The following is a 19,686-nucleotide window of genomic DNA, read 5'->3' as shown; positions in this document are numbered from 1 at the left end:
TGAAAGTCATTTCTGAGGTGGAACTTGAACGTACGACCTCCTGTTTATGGGGCAACGACGCCGAATGGATGCTACATAAGCTGGCCTTGCAACACCTACAACAAGAGATTCTTTGCCACTGACACGTGCTGTCAAATTACTTTTGCCGATATATACGTTGCGAGGCATTCTGCAACACTGTTAGTATTTAAAATTTACCATTTGTTTTGTCACCTCAGTCCCACTTTTGCTTTTACGGCGTGACTTCTTTCGATCAAAGTTTAGCGTCTTAACATCTATATAGTTGCGTTAGCAACCCTCCGTATCCGAATGGAGTGATTCATCACAATTCTGATTTTAAAATTCTGTAAGAATAGTCGACAACACAGAACGGTGCAAATGGATTTCAAGCAGGTGAGTGATGAAGCTAAGGAACTAGTTCATCTTAATGTGCCAATAGGTAGGATAATGTACATAATGCAACACCCAGCCATCAAAAGTGAAATGTGCAGATGGGGAAGCAACTATTATATGTATCCTTACACAAACCATTGTTAGTATGTTATCCAAGTAATTAGTCAGTGCTTTGGGCTGGAAGCAATTGAAATTTGTCACTGCGAGCATTTTTGACACTACGTAGGGTTGCAAAACTTAATGACCAACAATGCCAGCGCGGATTTCGAATAAAGGCCACTTTTAGTATTAATCTTGAGCTTTTGTCTCGGGAGAAGTGCTAGGTAGCCGGAGGCGTACCTACTGTAAGTGGAATGGGTATTACAGCTATTCCGAAATTTTCAACATAATAAATATTGCAGTGGTGAAACACTAAAATTGCATTGATGCAGACTGGGTTCCAAATACCCATCCGGTCATCCCAAAATCACAAAAAGCAAATGACGAGTTGTATCCTTTGAAATGAGACAGCCGATTTCCTTCCCAATACGGGAAATTTTGTAGGTGACAGTGATTCAGACACCTCACCCAGCCGAAGCGTCGATGCGCAGTCAGATCCTCAGTGTGTGTTGCCATTGACCATCAAGCAAACGCGAACTCGTGGGGGCACGACCAGCATGGCGGCTGACGCGGTTCTGATGATAAATTTTCCGATAGGGCACTTTTCATGTACGTTTTAGTTTACTTTATTAGACTTTACCTACGCACAATACTGCTTCTTTGTGCTAGGCCTTGACTGTTACAGTTATCCATTTGTATTACTCTTTGGACAGATTTGTCCGTATTTTCGTAAACGTTTTATTCCATCACTTGTAAGCGCTTCCACACGAACTGTTGGAACGTGATTTAATAGACAGACGAGGATTAACAGGACTGTAACTTGTGCTATGGGCAATACAATGTATTTTATAACTTGACAACAATGAAATAGTATGTTTTATGTTTTTGGCGCCACAGTTTTAATATTGCCGTGTAAGCTGTTATAAGTAACAGTAAGACACATGATGATGACGTGAAGGACGAAACCAATGCTGAATAGAAAAGTACACTGGAGCCATATATTAAGGACTAAAGTAAATCTTACGTGATGTGTCAAGTAACATAACTCGATAAAACTTGGACCATACACAGAGATGCTACAGTGTGGCGGCTGGTAAGTAAAAGAAACAATAAAACGATCAGAATTGACACTTTTATTCAAAGACAGTGTAAGGTGGCATGGTCTCCTGACCTTCATTTCTTATACACTCCTGGAAATTGAAATAAGAACACCGTGAATTCATTGTCCCAGGAAGGGGAAACTTTATTGACCCATTCCTGGGGTCAGATGCATCACATGATCACACTGACAGAACCACAGGCACATAGACACAGGCAACAGAGCATGCACAATCTCGGCACTAGTACAGTGTATATCCACCTTTCGCAGCAATGCAGGCTGCTATTCTCCCATGGAGACGATCGTAGAGATGCTGGATGTAGTCCTGTGGAACGGCTTGCCATGCCATTTCCACCTGGCGCCTCGGACCAGCGTTCGTGCTGGACATGCAGACCGCGTGAGACGACGCTTCATCCAGTCCCAAACATGCTCAATGGGGGACAGATCCGGAGATCTTGCTGGCCAGGGTAGTTGACTTACACCTTCTAGAGCACGTTGGGTGGCACGGGATACATGCGGACGTGCATTGTCCTGATGGAACAGCAAGTTCCCTTGCCGGTCTAGGAATGGTAGGACGATGGGTTCGATGACGGTTTGAATGTACCGTGCACTATTCAGTGTCCCCTCGACGATCACCAGAGGTGTACGGCCAGTGTAGGAGATCGCTCCCCACACCATGATGCCGGGTGTTGGCCCTGTGTGCCTCGGTCGTTTGCAGTCCTGATTGTGGCGCTCACCTGCACGGCGCTAAACACGCATACGAACATCATTGGCACCAAGGCAGAAGCGACTCTCATCGCTGAAGACGACACGTCTCCATTCGTCCCTCCATTCACGCCTGTCGCGACACCACTGGAGGCGGGCTGCACGATTTTGGGGCGTGAGTGGAAGACGGCCTAACGGTGCGCGGAACCGTAGCCCAGCTTCATGGAGACGGTTGCGAATGGTCCTCGCCGATACCCCAGGAGCAACAGTGTCCCTAATTTGCTGGGAAGTGGCGGTGCGGTCCCCTACGGCACTGTGAGGGATCCTACAGTCTTGGCGTGCATCCGTGCGTCGCTGCGGTCCGGTCCCAGGTCGACGGGCACGTGCACCTTCCGTCGACCACTGGCGACAACATCGATGTACTGTGGAGACTTCACGTCCCACGTGTTGAGCAATTCGGCGGTACGTCCACCCGGCCTCCCGCATGCCCACTATACGCCCTCCTCAAAGTCCGTCAACTGCACATACGGTTCACGTCCACGCTGTCGCGGCATGCTACCAGTGTTAAAGACTGCGATGGAGCTCCGTATGGCACGGCAAACTGGCTGACACTGACGGCGGCGGTGCACAAATGCTGCGCAGCTAGCGCCATTCGACGGCCAACACCGCGGTTCCTGGTGTGTCCGCTGTGCCGTGCGTGTGATCATTGCTTTTACAGCCCTCTCGCAGTGTCCAGAGCAAGTATGGTGGGCCTGACACACCGGTGTCAATGTGTTCTTTTTTCCATTTCCAGGAGTGTATACTCCGACCTCACCATCGTACTCTGCGTATCAAGACGTTTCATGCAAGCCCAAACTTAATAGGATTGAGTAAATTTTACATATTTCCATTTAATCAATGTGCAAATCTACTAAATAAATCGCATGTGCACATTGAGATTAAAAAGTCGAGACTGGCATACACAAACATTCAAGACACGACGGTCACAGGAGTTTTTGTTCGGCAGAGGCAACTAGCACGCTGGAAAGTCCGTAGGAGGGTGAGTTATCATGCAGCTGTACTGGTTGGCCGACCGCCCAGGGACCAAAGCAGTTTTTTGCCAGAAAAAAGGGTTAATGGGCTGCGTGTGCACCTTAAAAGCAAAACTCGCTGTTTTGTTTGGGAGAGCCCCAATTTTTTACGGACCTAGTGAGCAGTTTCAGAGTTCTCACAGGTGGATAGTAAATGCCTAACGCAGATACTATATATTTCCAGATTGGTCGGCTTAAATGGAGCGCCATTCTACCGTTTGTAAGAGTATAGCTGATTGGCGGACTGTTTCTGATGCAATGAGCCAGAGGAGTCTGGGAAAGACAGCGGATGATATGCCCTTTCTCTTTTTGCATGGAGAGGGGTTGTTCCAGTGATGCTCTTGAAGCGGGAACACGTAGAGGGAGCGAGTGCGCTCGTACATGTACGCTGAGAGCAAGGAACAAAGTCTCTACTCAGTACTGCACTGAGAGAGCACCTCTGTCGCCAGCGAATCGGAGTGATACTCTATGTTGAGTCACTCGGAATTAAGCGTTTGTTCACTGTGTTGGCCGCGACACTTCATGTGCGGTGTGAACACAGACAGAGTATTACTTAGCGCCTGAGAGCGAACATTGAGTGGCATCGCGGTGGACTGGTTATCTGACCCGTATACCATCCAATAGTTAGACTAGGGGCATAGGTGTCCTTGACTTCATCAAGGCGTAGTGAGAGTTCGATTGGCGAAGGTCAATCCATATAGAAAGAGATAGTTTTGTTATTTTTGAGCGGCGAACGACTCAGGGAGCAGTCGTTGCAGCTCACAGTATTGTGCGTTACAGCCTAGCCGAGCCCCATCTTTCCTCCATCAGAAATAACATACTTCATTCACGTCACTCCACTGCATTTCTCACGCGACAGCCTTGACCATACTTAGAAAAATTCAATCGGATAATTATTCAAGTTGAGTAGGTGCGGCTCTCAGCCATTCTGCCAAGTGAATAACATTCTTAAAGAAAAGGGATAAAAGAGCTTTTCCACACTTTTTATACAAATTTCATTAACATGATTGCTATCGATAAGAGGTAACCTCGAAGAGAAAACGGAAATTCGTGTATCAATTAATAAACAAAAGTATCACTTGATTTTCTCAGATTTGGCAATTAGTAATATTTTTCGTTCGTTTAATGTTTTTCTTACTGTAACTAGCAATACTCCAATACCCAAGTGTTCCACTAGTTACTTAAGAAAATAGAATATTTTTTTGTCTTTTCCTTACAGCGGAAGACTCCAAAAGATATTTATTGCTGAAAATTTTTCAGGCAATTCTTTTTGGTACTTCTGTAGTAGTGTGGGATGGAAATTGCTTCTTGCAGGAGCCAAAGGGTACTTGTCAGATTAATCCATTGCACAACTTGGCAACATAACACCCACACAAGCTGAGAACAATAATTGCACAGATGACACCGCGATTCATGGTGGTTCCCTGGACAGTACAATATGAGGAACATTGTTCTTAATTGGGCGTGTGATTATCACGGAGGACAATCCATACTTTGCAACATGCTCCCAAGCTGGACACAAGCTTGAAAGAAAGTTCTTGCGGTAGGGCGTTCCGTTCCTTCTCCATCGCGGTTGACAACTGCTGTATAGTCTTTGGCGCAAAAGTGCTGCCATACGTTTTCCCAACGCATCCCAAAAGTGCTCGGTGTGATTTAAGTCGGGAAAATGGGCAGGCCACAGATTTTCCAGCAGCCCAAAAGGTAAACTACTGTATGCAGTGAAGACGGCGGCTACCCCGTCAATATTGTTAACGGTAATACAGAGCTGGCACTGGAATGCACTGCGCAAACCCTGGATTAACCCCATGACGTTGCTTTCTGTGGGTAAACCACATACAGCCAACTCATAGTGGGACTGGTTACTCGTCAAATACGACACGTTCAATCTTTTGTAAAGGCCAATACCACCTTACAATTATCTTCAACTGAAAGAACAAGTAGTATATTTGGCCAAGAAATAAAGCTTTTCACTCACCGGTATTTTATAATAACACATGCTACCTGCACCACATTCTGTTGTCAATGAAATTGTAGGGAGCATGGGGCAGGGAATGGTAAGACGCTCAACCCGAAGGAGAAAGGCTTTTAATAAAATTTACATGGTTAAGCGAAATTTCAGCATTACCAAAATGAATTATCCGAAACAGAAGTTATAAGGACCGCTACAAAATAATTACGAAACCTCAATAGCAGACTGTCACAACGTTTAAAGATAATGTTAAAGGATGCACATACTATCGTTAAAAACGATAAGCAGTGAAAGAACCAGTACTAACAAAATTTAAAACAGCAAAAACTTTAGTAATACTAAATCACTATTCAAGGACCTGAATCAAATACATAGTTGTCAATCAGGCTTTCACAAATGTTGACCAACTTTGACTTAGCACAGACCTCACTCGATCCCTTCATTCATTCCTCATTATGTACTCTAAAACACACCGAGAATAAAACTTAACCACATACCACGAGCTGCCAACAACCAAAACGAATTACAAGAAATACCTTAAGGCCGTTTCTAGCTTTAGCTATGACACAGTAATCTCAGAAACAATACTAGCAACAAAGACCATGAGTATAGCTATTCCTCCATACGTGTCTTTAAACCAAAACATGTAATTTAAAAGAGGTTAATTATTATTCCCTGAACAAAGGTCAACATTAAACATTTCTGCGAGTGGGCTTTCTAATTTGGGCATCTACTGCAGGTCGGAGTACTGATTCACATTGGGGACGAACAACGGAATGGGTCATTCGACATTTCTATACGAAACCCTGAAATTTTTCTTACAGAAATAATACACCGGAAGAAAGGCGCTGTCAAAATTTTAGTTGCTAAACAGGACTGCAAGTATTTTTTAATGTAAAATTTTCTCATTTCTTTCTCACGACGAACCGCTTATAACAGCTGATTGAACAGCCCTTCTTAACTGTCGTGTGAATTGACCAATAATCAGACGTAGCTATAACAAGAGAAATTAACACACACGCGAATTTGAAGCGCTTAAAGTTTATCAACATTGTCTCAAATCCTTAGTTGCTACCGAAGTGACTAGCAGGGGAAAGGAAATCACTTTAATATATTGACATGAAATATTTATAACAATTTCTGTAGCGCAGTACTTTTGATAATTTTGGTATAATGTCTATTTTACTAAAAACAAAAGAGTTCCTTGATTATTTCCAGTAGTCGTCACAAAAATTCGAAATGTCTATTGGATGACAAAATTAACATTTTCTTTACACCAGACACACCCCATACAAGAAAAACTGATGCATTTAGGCACATCACAGTAATTACTAGGTTTCATTTAGACGGAATTTCGATAAAACTGACATTACACAAATGAGAGGAACTTAACAAAGGGCTGTCGGAAATTATGTTACCAGGTAATTTTCTGAAAAATGCCTTTTACTGTGTTGAAAAATTTCTTGATCGCGAGGGTGAATCTTTCCGTCGTCTTCCTAAATACAGGTATGACACTATGTTAAGGCCAAATGTCCAAAAAAGCGATGTATTACTTGCTGCAACTGGTAAGAAGTCGTTTGGGACGTAATATATAAAATCATTCTCTCTTATTTCTCCAGATATTACTATGTTGATTATAAGATTTTTACAACCAAGCACTCCTTCTTTCGTTTCATTTTTGGTCCAAATTTGCCATTAGTTTTCTGGAGACTTGTTTAACTGCAATTCACTGATTCTTAATACTGATATTGTTATATATGAATGTTTCATAATAGTCACTAACTGCATGAGCGACTTTATCTGTCTTTCGCTGGAAATGATAAAGTGTCATATGCACGCAGTTCTTGTGCAGGACATAACTGATTGGCTTCATACACAGAATTTAAGGAGATGACAAGAAACTTTGTCTTTACGCCAGCTTCGAATTTGTTTATAGTATTACCTATTATTTCTAAATGTTATGACTTCCATTTCCAAATAATTTCTTGAATCTCTTTAGCTAGACTGAAGGAACCTGGGAATCGGAGACGTTTATCTCACTTGAAATTCAGAGATCCCGCACAGACCTCCGTCAGTAACGTTTCTTAAACCCTTACAAGAAATTCTAAATCTTACGAATAAATTTTCTTTCACAATTTTGTGAGTACATTTTGTCCTGTATTTCTCACTTCGTGTAAATCTTCGATCCATTTATACAATTCAGATTCAGATTTACGAAACGGTTCCGTCTTTGAACACTAAGTTTAAGCATTTTGTCCCACTTTTGTTTAACCAAAAAATTTACAGACATTTTTCTAGCTCTGAAAGATATTCATGTACATGTTTTCTTCCGGCTAGAAAGGTATTTTGTATTTTAACTGGAGTTTAATTAGCACAAAAGTCATCGTTCTAACCATAATTTACGAAATTGTTAGTTATTCCAAGTTTCTTGTAATGTTTACACAGTTTCTAACGAAATGTCGATATCATTCAAATCAATGTCCAGGAAATTAACTGATAAATAATACCTAGAGTGTAGGTCTTCAGGAGTATCAGATGATTTCGTTCCACGTTCTTCATATTTCATATTTGTAAGGTTGAAAAAAATAACCACATTCTACGTTACTGTGAAATACTGGAACCTGCACAAAAGACAAGTGCCTTTAGCTAACATATGTAAAGAAAATTCCGTTTTATCTTTATTGTTAGCACTCAGCGATACTGCAAAGACAACTGCTACTTGTTACGGATATGAAATTACTTGCAGATTCAAGAGCATAGTAACTGCAAACAAATGTGTCAGAGAAACTATCAACGGAAACTTCAAATCACTTTGCATTTTACGAATGCGTTGTGCCATGCTCTGCGTTTACCAATTTGGTATCAGTCAAGGCCATGTACACGCCATGTTGCACATGCGCTGTCTACGGCAGCGATGTATATTCCTCCAGGCGCATGGCGAGCTAAGAGTTTGGCAACTTTCAACGTTTTTAAAAGTTCTTGCAGTGTGTCTTAGCAGCTAAAGTTGTGATAGTTTGTTTCTTTCTGTGTATTCTTCCCATAAAAAAAGAAAAGGTTCAGGCTGCGTTTCGACATGGACTGGACAATTCCCGTTAAGACCAAATCTGATGGTCGCTGGCCAAAGCTTTACACGCAATAAGCCAAATTAAATCCCTGTAACAACGCCTCACAAAGGGAATCACGGTTTTCGAGAGTCGCAACCCAACCAAAAGGAGTTCATTGTCCTTCAAAGTACTCCGGTCCTGGGATGTGTAGAAAATATTTGTAGGTCAGCATCCACAAGAGAAAGTAAAAGAAATAAAATAAAAAAAATGTACCTACTCTGAAGATGCAATTCCAAGAATTCATCGGTAGAGGGAAGCAGTAAGTCTTCAAATATAGTAGACACTCTTTCCACACCATTCACAACAAGACACACTGGACTCCCGTACTCTCTGACCCACTCAAGTTAGCAGTGGGAACAGGAAATAGATTGTGCTGATTGAAAAAGTCGCCACTGTTGCATTACACTGAAATTCCCTTACGCGCGCATGCCACATGCAGTATTGGGTGGTACTGTTGGAGGTGCTGTGGCAAGTATGACTGTGTAACCTCCCAAACGAATCTGTCTGTCATCTGCTGTGGTTTTCTGACGCCACCAGCCAACCTGTAGCGGCCACCGGAGGAGTCCAACTCACTGGACTCTGGGTTCCGGCTCTGCATCGTCAACGGTGGCGTCTACAATTGACTGATCCAGTGGGCCTAATGCTCACCTGTTCGGGATTTACCTCATTATATGTCCAGAAGTACTGGGTGACCTCGGAAAGTCTCTGGTCATAATTCAGAAAACTGTTGGTATGGCTGCCTGAAGGAAAGTTGCCTGTGTTAATTTTATGGATGCAGTGGCTTCTTTGGAGGAAATCTTTTGCTGTCTGACATATCTTGTCTTGGTTTCCGTTTACCGGATATTTGTCGTTACTGTCCTGTTTTTGGATAGCAGAGAGGGATGCCTGCTGCTGTAGACTTATGGAAGGAAGAATTGCTTTACGATTTATAGGTTTGCAGTGCTGACGAATCGGGCAGTGCGACTAATTTAACACATCGTGTGTGGGATATTATTACATGTTCTGAAGCCCTGTTGGGCCTGCAGGAAGCAGAGTTGAGTGAATCCATTTCCAGCATTAGGAGTGAACCATATCGCTTGCATGTTAGCAGTACTAGAGTCGCAATTTTCATTAAGTTAATTCAACCCAGAATTTGTACATCACTAGTCCATCTTACCCTGTGTGTAAATTACTGTCTCAAAAGCTGAGTGATTTACAGGTAACAGCCCAATGTATGTTAGCTCACGTGGGGAAAATTGTTCAAAGTTACTTGAGCAAACCCTTAAGTCAAAAGTTAAGACAGTAGATTCCTCGTGATTTCCCATCTATAGCTATGATTATGCCTCGGGCATGGATGTGTTTGATGTCCTTAGGTTAGTTAGGTTTAAGTAGTTCTAAGTTCTAGGGGACTGATGAGCTCAGATGTTAAGTCCCAAAGTGCTCAGAAACATTTGAACCATTTTTTTTGTAATATTGTGTTTTTACCTCTGTGGCATTTTATTTTTGAGTTTGGATGCCAGAAAATATCTGTGTTTTGTAGGCGTGTGGTGAATAGAAAGTCAAGGCGTCGAAACTAGGTCACTAATTCAGTCAATCTTCGCACATGCGATCTTGAACATTTATCAGCCAAATAGAGGCTACATATTGTAGATTTACGTGAAGAAATTAGGGACGTACTAATGGACGAATTAGATGAGGTTAAAGGACTATAGGATAATATAGAATTAACAGACAACACCCCTGTGAGACATTCCTATAAAGATTGTCCACACATAGGATGGGAGTATTAAAGGTATATATTAGATGTGATGTGAGGGAATTCTTAGGCCATCGAAATCCCCATAGCCCTCTCCTGTATCTGTGGTACCCAAGCCACAGGTTGATTCGAGACAAGTCGTTGGCTATCAGACTCTGAATAAGAAATTAATTCTTCACTCGGTATCCATCCATGATCTGCGCTTGTGCTCCTCAATGTTCTAAGGGGCAAAGTCTTCAACATCTCTGATCCGTTGAGCTAAACCAATCTGTCATCAAATCCCAATTGTTGTGGAATCCAAGCAAGCTACTGCCTTTTACAACAGATTAGTCACTGTATGAATATACACTACTGGCCATTAAAATTGTTACACCACAAAGATGACGTGCTACAGACGCGAAATTTAACCGACAGGGAGAAGATGCAAATGATAAGCTTTTCAGAGCATTCAAACAAGGTTGGCGCCGGTGGCGACACCTACGACGTGCTGACATGAGGAAAATTTCCAACCGATTTCTCATACACAAACAGCAGTTAACCGGCGTTGCCTGGTGAAACGTTGTTGTGATGCCTTACGTCAGGAGGAGAAATGCGTACCGTTACGTTTCAGACTTTGATAAAGGTCGGATTGTAGCCTATCGCGATTGCGGTTTATCGTGTCGCGACATTACTGCTTGCGTTGGTCGAGATACAATGACTGTTAGCCGGTGAGTTCAGGAGGGTAATACGGAACGCCGTGCTGGATCCCAACAGCCTGGTATCACTAGCAGTCGAGATGACAGGCATTTTATCCGCAAGACTGTAACGGATCGTGCAGCCACGTCTCGATCCCTGAGGCAACAGATGGGGACGTTTGCAAGACAACAACCATCTGCACGAACAGTTCGACGACGTTTGAGCAGCATGGACTATCAGTTCGGAGACCACGGCTGCGGTTACCCTTGACGCTGCATCACAGACAGGTGCGCCTGCGATGGTGTACTCAACGACGGACCTGGGTGCACGAATGTCAAAATGTCATTTTTCGGATGAATCCATGTTCTGTGTACAGAATCATGATGGTCGCATGCGTGTTCGGCGACATCACGGTGAACGCACATTGGAAGCGGGTATTGGTCATCGCCATACTGGCGTATCACCCGGCGTGATGGTATGGGGTGCCATTAGTTACAAGTCTCAGTCACCTCTTGTTAGTATTGACGGCACTTCGAAAAGTGGACGTTACATTTCAGATGTGTTACGACCCGTGGTTCTACCATTCATTCGATCCCTGCGAAACCTTACATTTCAGCAGGATGATGAGCGACCGCATGTTCCAGGTCCTGTACGGGCCTTTCTGGATACAGAAAATGTTCAACTGCTGCACTGGCCAGCACATTCTCGAGATCTTTCACCAATTGTAAACGTCTGGTCAAAGATGGCCGAGCAACTGGTTCGTCACAATACGCCAGTCACTACCCTTGATGAACTGTGGTATCTTGTTGAAGCTGCATGGGCCTGTAGACGCCATCCAAGCTCTGTCTGACTCAGTGCCTAGGTGTCTCAAGGCCGTTATTACTGCCAGAGGTGGTTGTTCTGGGTACTGATTTCTCAGGATCTATGCACTAAAATAGCGTGAAAATGTAATCACATGTCAGTTCTAGTATAATATATTTGTCCAATGAATACCCGTTTATCATATGCATTTCTTCTTGGTGTAGCGATTTTAATGGCCAGTAGTGTAATAGAGTTCCATTCAGATAGTGTGCATAGGCACTCTTGCTACTGAATACATTGGATGACATTTTTTGTGATCTCAAATTTGAGTATATCTATCATCATAGACGCAATGACACGCTTTTGCTGGCTGCCCCCTACTCGCAATGTTTCCTCCCAAGTGTCACTCACATCACTGATTTATAAAAATGTTCCAGTCTTCATTCTCTTCGTCAAAATCCATATGTAAAGTATAGTACTTTCGAGTACAGTACTGATAAGCAAGTTTTTTATTGTGTAAATGAAGCATACTTCGTATACTAATTGTTCTACAACTTATCCATGACTGTTTGTTGTTTTAAAACATCCTTACACCTCCAGAGGAACTTGACTGTGCAAAACAATGGCTTTATGAAATGACTAGTCAGTAATGAGAACCGTGTTCCGTATTTCAGATAGAGAAAAAACAGCGCGACGTGGAAAAAGCGGCAGAAGAAGACGGAGAGAACCTGGTTCTCGAGTTCTTTGGAGGGTATTTGTAGCGCAGAATTCCTCGGAAAACGGCCGCCCTCGGAGGTCGCGATGAATTAACGCACTTTACGCGCGGCATTAAGCGTAACGAAAACTGCGTGTCCCGCCAGTCGCGAAAGGCGCACTTTACACTTAATTATGGCCGTCATTAAAATTTGCGCCGGCCAGGCCCGGTCTGGTCAGGTCGGGTCGGCCCCAATGGAGCGAGAATTTGCGGGCCCGCGGCCGCTGCGAGCGCTGGGTGGCCGCGAGGAACGGCCGCAAATAAACTGCGGCCATTACTTGCCTGCGAGGGGTGGCGGCGGCAGCGGCGGCGGCCGTGCTGTACGGCGATCCGAGGCGCTGCCGCTACCGCTGTTCCTGCTACTCCAGCCGAGCACTGCGTCTGTCCGTGACAGCCTGCGGAAGAGCGATGCCCCTGGCACCACAACCACACGGCCCCTGTGTTCAGGTGCAACGTTAGTGGCGTCCTACTAACACAATGGTGCCGTAAACTGAGAAAAAAAAGCCACATACGTCTAATGTGCCGGTAAAAAGCAAAGATATAGGCACGAGGGCCGAGTATTTTGCTATTAAGCACGTCGCAAAAAACTTACCCTAGCCCGGGAGACATGACACTTGCACCGTATAATGTCGCCTGTAGTCTTAGTAACGACCCCATATCGGGGAGGAAGAGAGTCCACTAGTTTTCAAGGTATACCGTATCAAACTGAAACAACTCATTCGTGATCCGGTAGAGCTAACAAACTGCAGGGAAGTTGTATGCTACATTTCACATATTCTTGTGAACAGCCGGAGACATTTAAATGGGGCAATTCCGTACAGTTCAAATGGTTCAATGGTTCTAAGCACAGTGGAACTTAACATCTTGAAACGTCCCCTTAGAACAATTATACATGACTGTGCTTAAACTGACACACAATATTTTTAGCGCAACACAATCTGACTTTCAAAAATCCCTACAAAAGAATGGCCCTGAGTAACATTAACCTACACGTTTCACAAATCGCTTACCTCACAAAAATCTTGGTTACTCGAACTACTGCAATACAGCGAGCGCCACGACTGCCAGCTAAATAAAAGATTCAAACTACGGAAGGCACTAACTACTGATAGGCATAGTTAGCAAATGAAAGATTTTAACAGAGAACAAACAATGTATTTACCTTAATAGTCATAATACATAAAGCAGTTAATGACATCCATTCTTACAAATTTCAAAACTCCGCCAGTTCTCTCCCCACATCCATCACTGCTGACGGCTCACCTCCAACTGCGCAACGCTACGTGCTGTTAACATCCAGCTCCCCAACACTACAATGGCAGACAACAATGCAAACTAGCCACAGACTGCACACAGCACAGCCAGTGATTTTCATACAGAGCGCTACGTGGCGTTACCACTAAGAAAACCTAAACAGTCTACTTACAATCTGAGGTCATCAGTGACCTAGACTTAGAACTACCTAAACCTAACTAACCTAAGGGCATCACACACATCCATGCCCGAGGCAGTATTCAAACGTGCGACCGCAGCATCAGCGCGGCTCCGGACTGAAGCGCCTAGAACTGCTCGGCCACAGCGGCCGGCCCGTACAGTCCAGAATCGGTATGCGAACCAGGCAAACTCGCCATGCACATCGAGGCCATCACCCCAACGACCGACCAGGTTTAAGATATCCATTTGGTAAAACACCGGGTCCTGGTGTGTGCGGAAGTCTGTAACTGCCCACTGCACATTCTCGTCTGACAGGAATCATAAACATTTCAGTGCGTCCTCAAAGGGACCGGCCACGTGATAATATTGTGGGGAGACATAAAGTGGTTGCTCGAGTGTCTCTCGCACTCTTCTTCTTTGTGCCATTTGCGGTATGGGGATGTGCGTTATCGTGAAGCGGCAGCATCCTAGCACGACGGTGGATTCCAACACAAGTGCTGCGCCGTACACATTATTCATTCTCCAAAGGATGTCTGCAGCTGTTCGTTCTTCGGTTGCCAAGAAAATAGTAACAGCATGTTGGTCCGTTTTGACGCATTTGATAAGTACTTTGGCATAACTCACGTTTCCACTTGTACCGCACGCACGTCGAAATGGTACGAGTGTTACACTAATCTCTTGTCTATATGTTTGTGCTTTTACACGGTCCAGTCACATTAATGTGACCACCGCTTGCGTCTGACGTCAGCATCCAGTAACCACTCACTGACGGCAGGTGGTAACACTGGTCACTTAGAGTGGCGGAGGGGGGGGGGGGGGGAGAGGGGACGCGGGAAACAGTGCAGTCATTATCTCAAAGCGGAAACAGAGCGATTCTCCTGACGTCCTAAAAGACATGACCATCGGCTTTGGAACCAGTTCTTTAAGCATTTCCGAAACGGTTAAATCTGTAAACTGCTCGTGTGGCACCGTAGTTAAAGTGCATGATGAAACGCCGCTTTCCGAAACGGGATCAGAAACATCTGTGGTCCACCACAAGCCGTAGATGATAGGGTTGAAGGACGGCTCGGAGATGTATACGGGCGAGTACACGCGCAACTGACCGCTCAGATGTACCAGGGATCTAAGAATAAGATTTCATGGGAGAAATGTGAACATGATAAGATTTCGGCTGCATAATTTATTACTGACAAATGAATATTTGTGCCTTACTGGCACTCGAAACCAAATTTTCCACTGTACATGAGCGCTCGCCTTAAGCAGGTCTAGTGTAGCAGTATATCTGCAGGGTCGCCCCAGACCTTCCTATGTCACTCAATGTCCCAGTCCTATACTGGCAAAGCTGATATGATTCCCGCAGTGAGAGAGGCTTTATTAATATTGTCACAGCCTGACTAAGCATGTAATATTACCTTCAGGGTCTGTGTTTTACGTTGTATTACGTAATGTCTTTCAGAATTTATACATGTCTGAGGTACATGAAATGGAAGAAATGTATTCGGAACTGCGAATACGATTAGACTTCAGCTATAAAATGACAGACGAAAATTTGTGACAGACAGGTACTGAAAACCGGATTTCCCACTTTAGGCGAGTGTCGCCTTAACGAGTTCGGCTATCCGAACACGCCTCGAGGTCTGATACAAACCTCCATATGCCACTGAGTGTGCATCACGACCTCTCTAGACATCTTATACTATTTTGTGTATTTTATCGTGTATTGTGCAATGTCCTTCAGAAGTGCGTGCGTATCTGAAGGACATTTCATAGTACACTGTAAAACACGGGGACTGTTAATAGTTAGAAAATTTCAGACGGAACACGCTTAACTTTTGAAGGTTCATCTATAAACAGGTCCCTATACAACAGCTGAAGCAGTTCCATGACGTGGCCTAAATGTTTCTGAAAACTGTAACTGAAATCACCAAATCATCGTGGTATTCAGTCGAGTTTCTTCTATTTCATGCACAATACTTCGATGACGTATACCGTCATCGTCCTCAGGTGTTGCGACTTGTGCCGTTATGTTTAACTGTTTTCTGAACTTCTACAAGACTGTGGTGGGAAGTTTCGCACCGCAAACTGTAGATAAATACGACTCTCGACGCACCCAACTAATATTCGATAAAACGCACATTCTCTCAGTGTTTGTCACTGACGGACGGTGAGATTGTAAAAAACTGAGTGCCGGACCTCAGCTGTCAATTTTTTTTCTTTTTTTTCTTTTCGTTTGATGTGGCCTGCCATAAATTTCTCCCCTGCGCTGATCTCTTCATCTCGTAACAGCACTTGCACCTTATGTCCTCCGTTATTTGCTGAATGTATTCCAACCTCTGTCTTCTCCTACAGTTTTTATTCTCTACAGCTCTTTCTAATACCATGGAAGTTACTCCCTGATGTCTTAACACACGTCCTGTCATCCTGTCCTTTCTTCTTGTCAGTGTTTTCCATATGTTCTTTCCTTCGCTGATTCTGAGGAGAACCTCATCATTCCTTATGTTGCCACTCCACGTCATTTTCAACATTATTCTTTAGAGCACATCTCAGACGCTTCGATTCTCTCCTGTTCCAGTTTTTTAACTGCCCATGATTCACTAGTACACAATTCTCTGGCCCACACGTACATTCTCAGAAACTTTTTCCACAAATGAAGGACTATATTCGCTACTCTTGGATATGGATGCTCTCTTCGCCTGTGTTAGTCTGCTATTTATGTCCTCCTTCCTTCGTACATCACGGGTCATTATGGTTCAAATGGCTCTAAACACTATGTGACTTATCATCTGAGGTCATCAGTCCCCTAGACTTAGAACTAGTTAAACCTAACTAACCTAAAGACATCACACACATCCATGCCCGAGGCAGGATTCGAACCTGCGACCGTAGCAGGCACGCGGTTCCGGACTGAAGCGCCTAGAACCGCTCGGTCACAACGACCGGCCGGGTTATTGTGCTACATAGGTAACAGAATTCCTCAACTTCGTCTACTTCGTAATCATCGATTTTGGTGTTAATTTTCTCGCTACTCTCATTTCTGCTACTTCTCACTACTTCTGTCTTTTACCGGTTTACTCTCAATCCATGTTCTATACTTACTATAACGTTCACTACTATCAAGATACTCTCATACATTATTTAAATGAAACCTCCCTTCCGATTAATAGATTTTCCAACACGTTCATTTCAATATAATTATGAATACTCAGTCCCTGGAACTTGGCGTTTGCTCATGATACTGGTGTTACCTCACTTCATTTCATTACTATATTCGAGGTAGGGCTCGGTGAAAGCTGTTTTGCTCGGTTGTTTCAGTCAGGTGAATTCCTGATGTTGCTTGCATCTTTCCTACGCCTTGCTAATAGTCTGCCCCACATGCCACATTCGCAAGGAATACGGTAAACACCTGGCTTTCGGAGACCTAGATCGTCTGCAACACTCCAATGAATACTCTGGACGCCATGTTTCCGTAGGAATGTACCGACCTTTCCGGACACTGTACCAACTAAAAGTAAATAAACGATTTTTGTGTTGTCTTCCTCGGTCTCAGTCGCAGCCTCTTGAGCCGAGCGAAGATCAAATAGCTCGCGCCACGCTCCTGGTTTGCAGAGATTTTACTCCGGATAACGCTGGCCACCAGGAGGCGGGTTCCGTTTCCGTGACTTCAGGCCTCGTAAATGGTCAGTCCGGATTAGGGCGTGTTTGCCATGTAGAGCACAGAACGCTTTTAGCAGCCGTGTTAGTAAGTTTTCCGGTTGGGATAACGCACACGTAGCCTGGGCCGGTGTTGGTGCACTGCCGATCACACCTGTCACAGTGGATAGGTGACTGTGTGGAGAGTATTCAAGAGAGGAGGGTAGCATCGGCAATGACAGGAGAGTAATAACATCTACGCAAGTCTGCCACCACCGGGAACGCCTCTGCCACAAGGGTATACCGGGCGAGCGCGTTTTTGAATATATTTAAAACTGCGGTTGCTCGGCTACATTGTGCAAACTACATCTACATCCATATCTACATGGATATCTACAATACTCCTCTATTATTACACTCTCCAACAACGCACGGAAAAAAACACATCTTTCTCCGCGAGTTTTGTTTTCCCTTATTTTATTATCATGATCTTTTCTCCCTATGTAGGTCGGCGTCAACAAAATATTCTCGCATTCGGAAGTTCTGTTGCATCTTCTAAGCGTTTTTCCAATAAAACGCAGTCTTTGGTTCGCCTTTTCCACAACATTTTCTGTGTGTTCTTTCCAATTTAAGTTGTTTGTAATTATAATTCCTAGGTATTTAGTTCAATTTATGGCATTAAATTTGATAGATTATCGTCTAACTTTCTATTCTAAGTTTAACGGATAATTTTTAGAGCTTTTGTGGACGATCGCACACTTCTCATTATTTAGGATCGACTGCCAATTTTCGCACCATTGAGATATCTTTTCTGAATTGTTTTGCAAATGTTTTTGATCTTCTGATAAGTTTACTAGATGATAAACAACAGCGTCATCTGAGAACAACCTAAGACGGCTGCTCATATTGTGTCCTAAATCGTTTATATAGATTAGGAATAGCAGAGGGCCTATAATACTACCTTTGGGAACGCCAGAAGTTATTTGTGTTTTACTCGATGACTTCCCGTCAGTTACTATTGAATGTGACCTCCCTGACAGGAAATCAGGAATCCAGTCCCATAACCGAGACTATATGTCTACAAGCCGCTTGTGTGGTACAGTGTCACAAGCCTTTTAGAAACCTAAAAAGCACGGAATTAATTTTAAATCACTTGTCGATAACACTCCACACTTCGTGCATGCAAAGACCTAATTGTGCTTCACAAGAATGATGTTTTCTAAATCCGTGCTGACTGCGTGTCAACAGACAGTTTCTTTCGAGGTAACTCATAATGTTCGAACACAATATATGCTCTAAAATGCTGCTGCATATATACGTTAATAATTTGGGCCTGTAATTTAGTAGATTACAACTTTACCCTTTATTAAATTTTGGTGTGGCTTGTGCAATTTTCCACTCTTTGGGTACGGATCTTTCATAGAGCGAGCGGCTGTACATGATTGTATGGAACTATTGCATCAGCACACTCCGAAAGGAACTTAATTGGTAAACAGTCTGGGTCAGAAGACTTGCTGTTATTAAGTGTTTTAAGATCCTTCTCTACTCCTACGAAATCTGCTTATAAGTTACTGATGTTGGTAGTTGTTCTTGACTCGAATTCTGGAATATTTACTTCGACTTCTTTGGTGAAGGAATTCCGAAAGGCTGCTTCTTTCGCAGCACTGTCGTCGATAGTATTTTCAATGCTGTCGCGCAAGAAGGTGTGTTAGCCGATAGCATATTTTACATACGGCCAGAATTTCTTTGGATTTTCAACTAGGTTTCGAGGCAAAGTTTCGTTGTGGAAACTATTGTAAGCATCTGGCAGTAATGTCTGCGCTAAATTTCGATCTTCTGTACGAGAACGCCATTCTTGGAGATTTTGCGTCCGTTTAAATTTGGCATGTTTATTTCGTTGTTTCTGCAACAATATTCTGAACTCTTTGTGTACCAGGGAGCATCAGCTCCTTCGTTTTTTAATGTATTTGGTATAAATCTCTCAACTGCTGTCGATGCTATGATCTGGTCTACACTTGCATTGGGAATTTCGTCAGAAAAGCGTCAAGTGAATTTTTATCTGCGTTTTTCAATGTGTATACTTTTCGTTCATTTTTGAAGGATTTGGGGGTTACAGTATTCACTCTCCCTACGATAACGCTGCGTTTACTATCTCTGTATTCGTTTTGATGCTCGTTATTAGCTCAGGATTATTTGTGGATGCAACTGAAATTAAATG

The sequence above is a fragment of the Schistocerca gregaria genome, chromosome 2, assembly GCF_023897955.1.
Source record: "Schistocerca gregaria isolate iqSchGreg1 chromosome 2, iqSchGreg1.2, whole genome shotgun sequence".
NCBI lineage: Eukaryota > Metazoa > Arthropoda > Insecta > Orthoptera > Acrididae > Schistocerca > Schistocerca gregaria.
Note: the sequence above shows the minus strand (reverse complement) of the source record.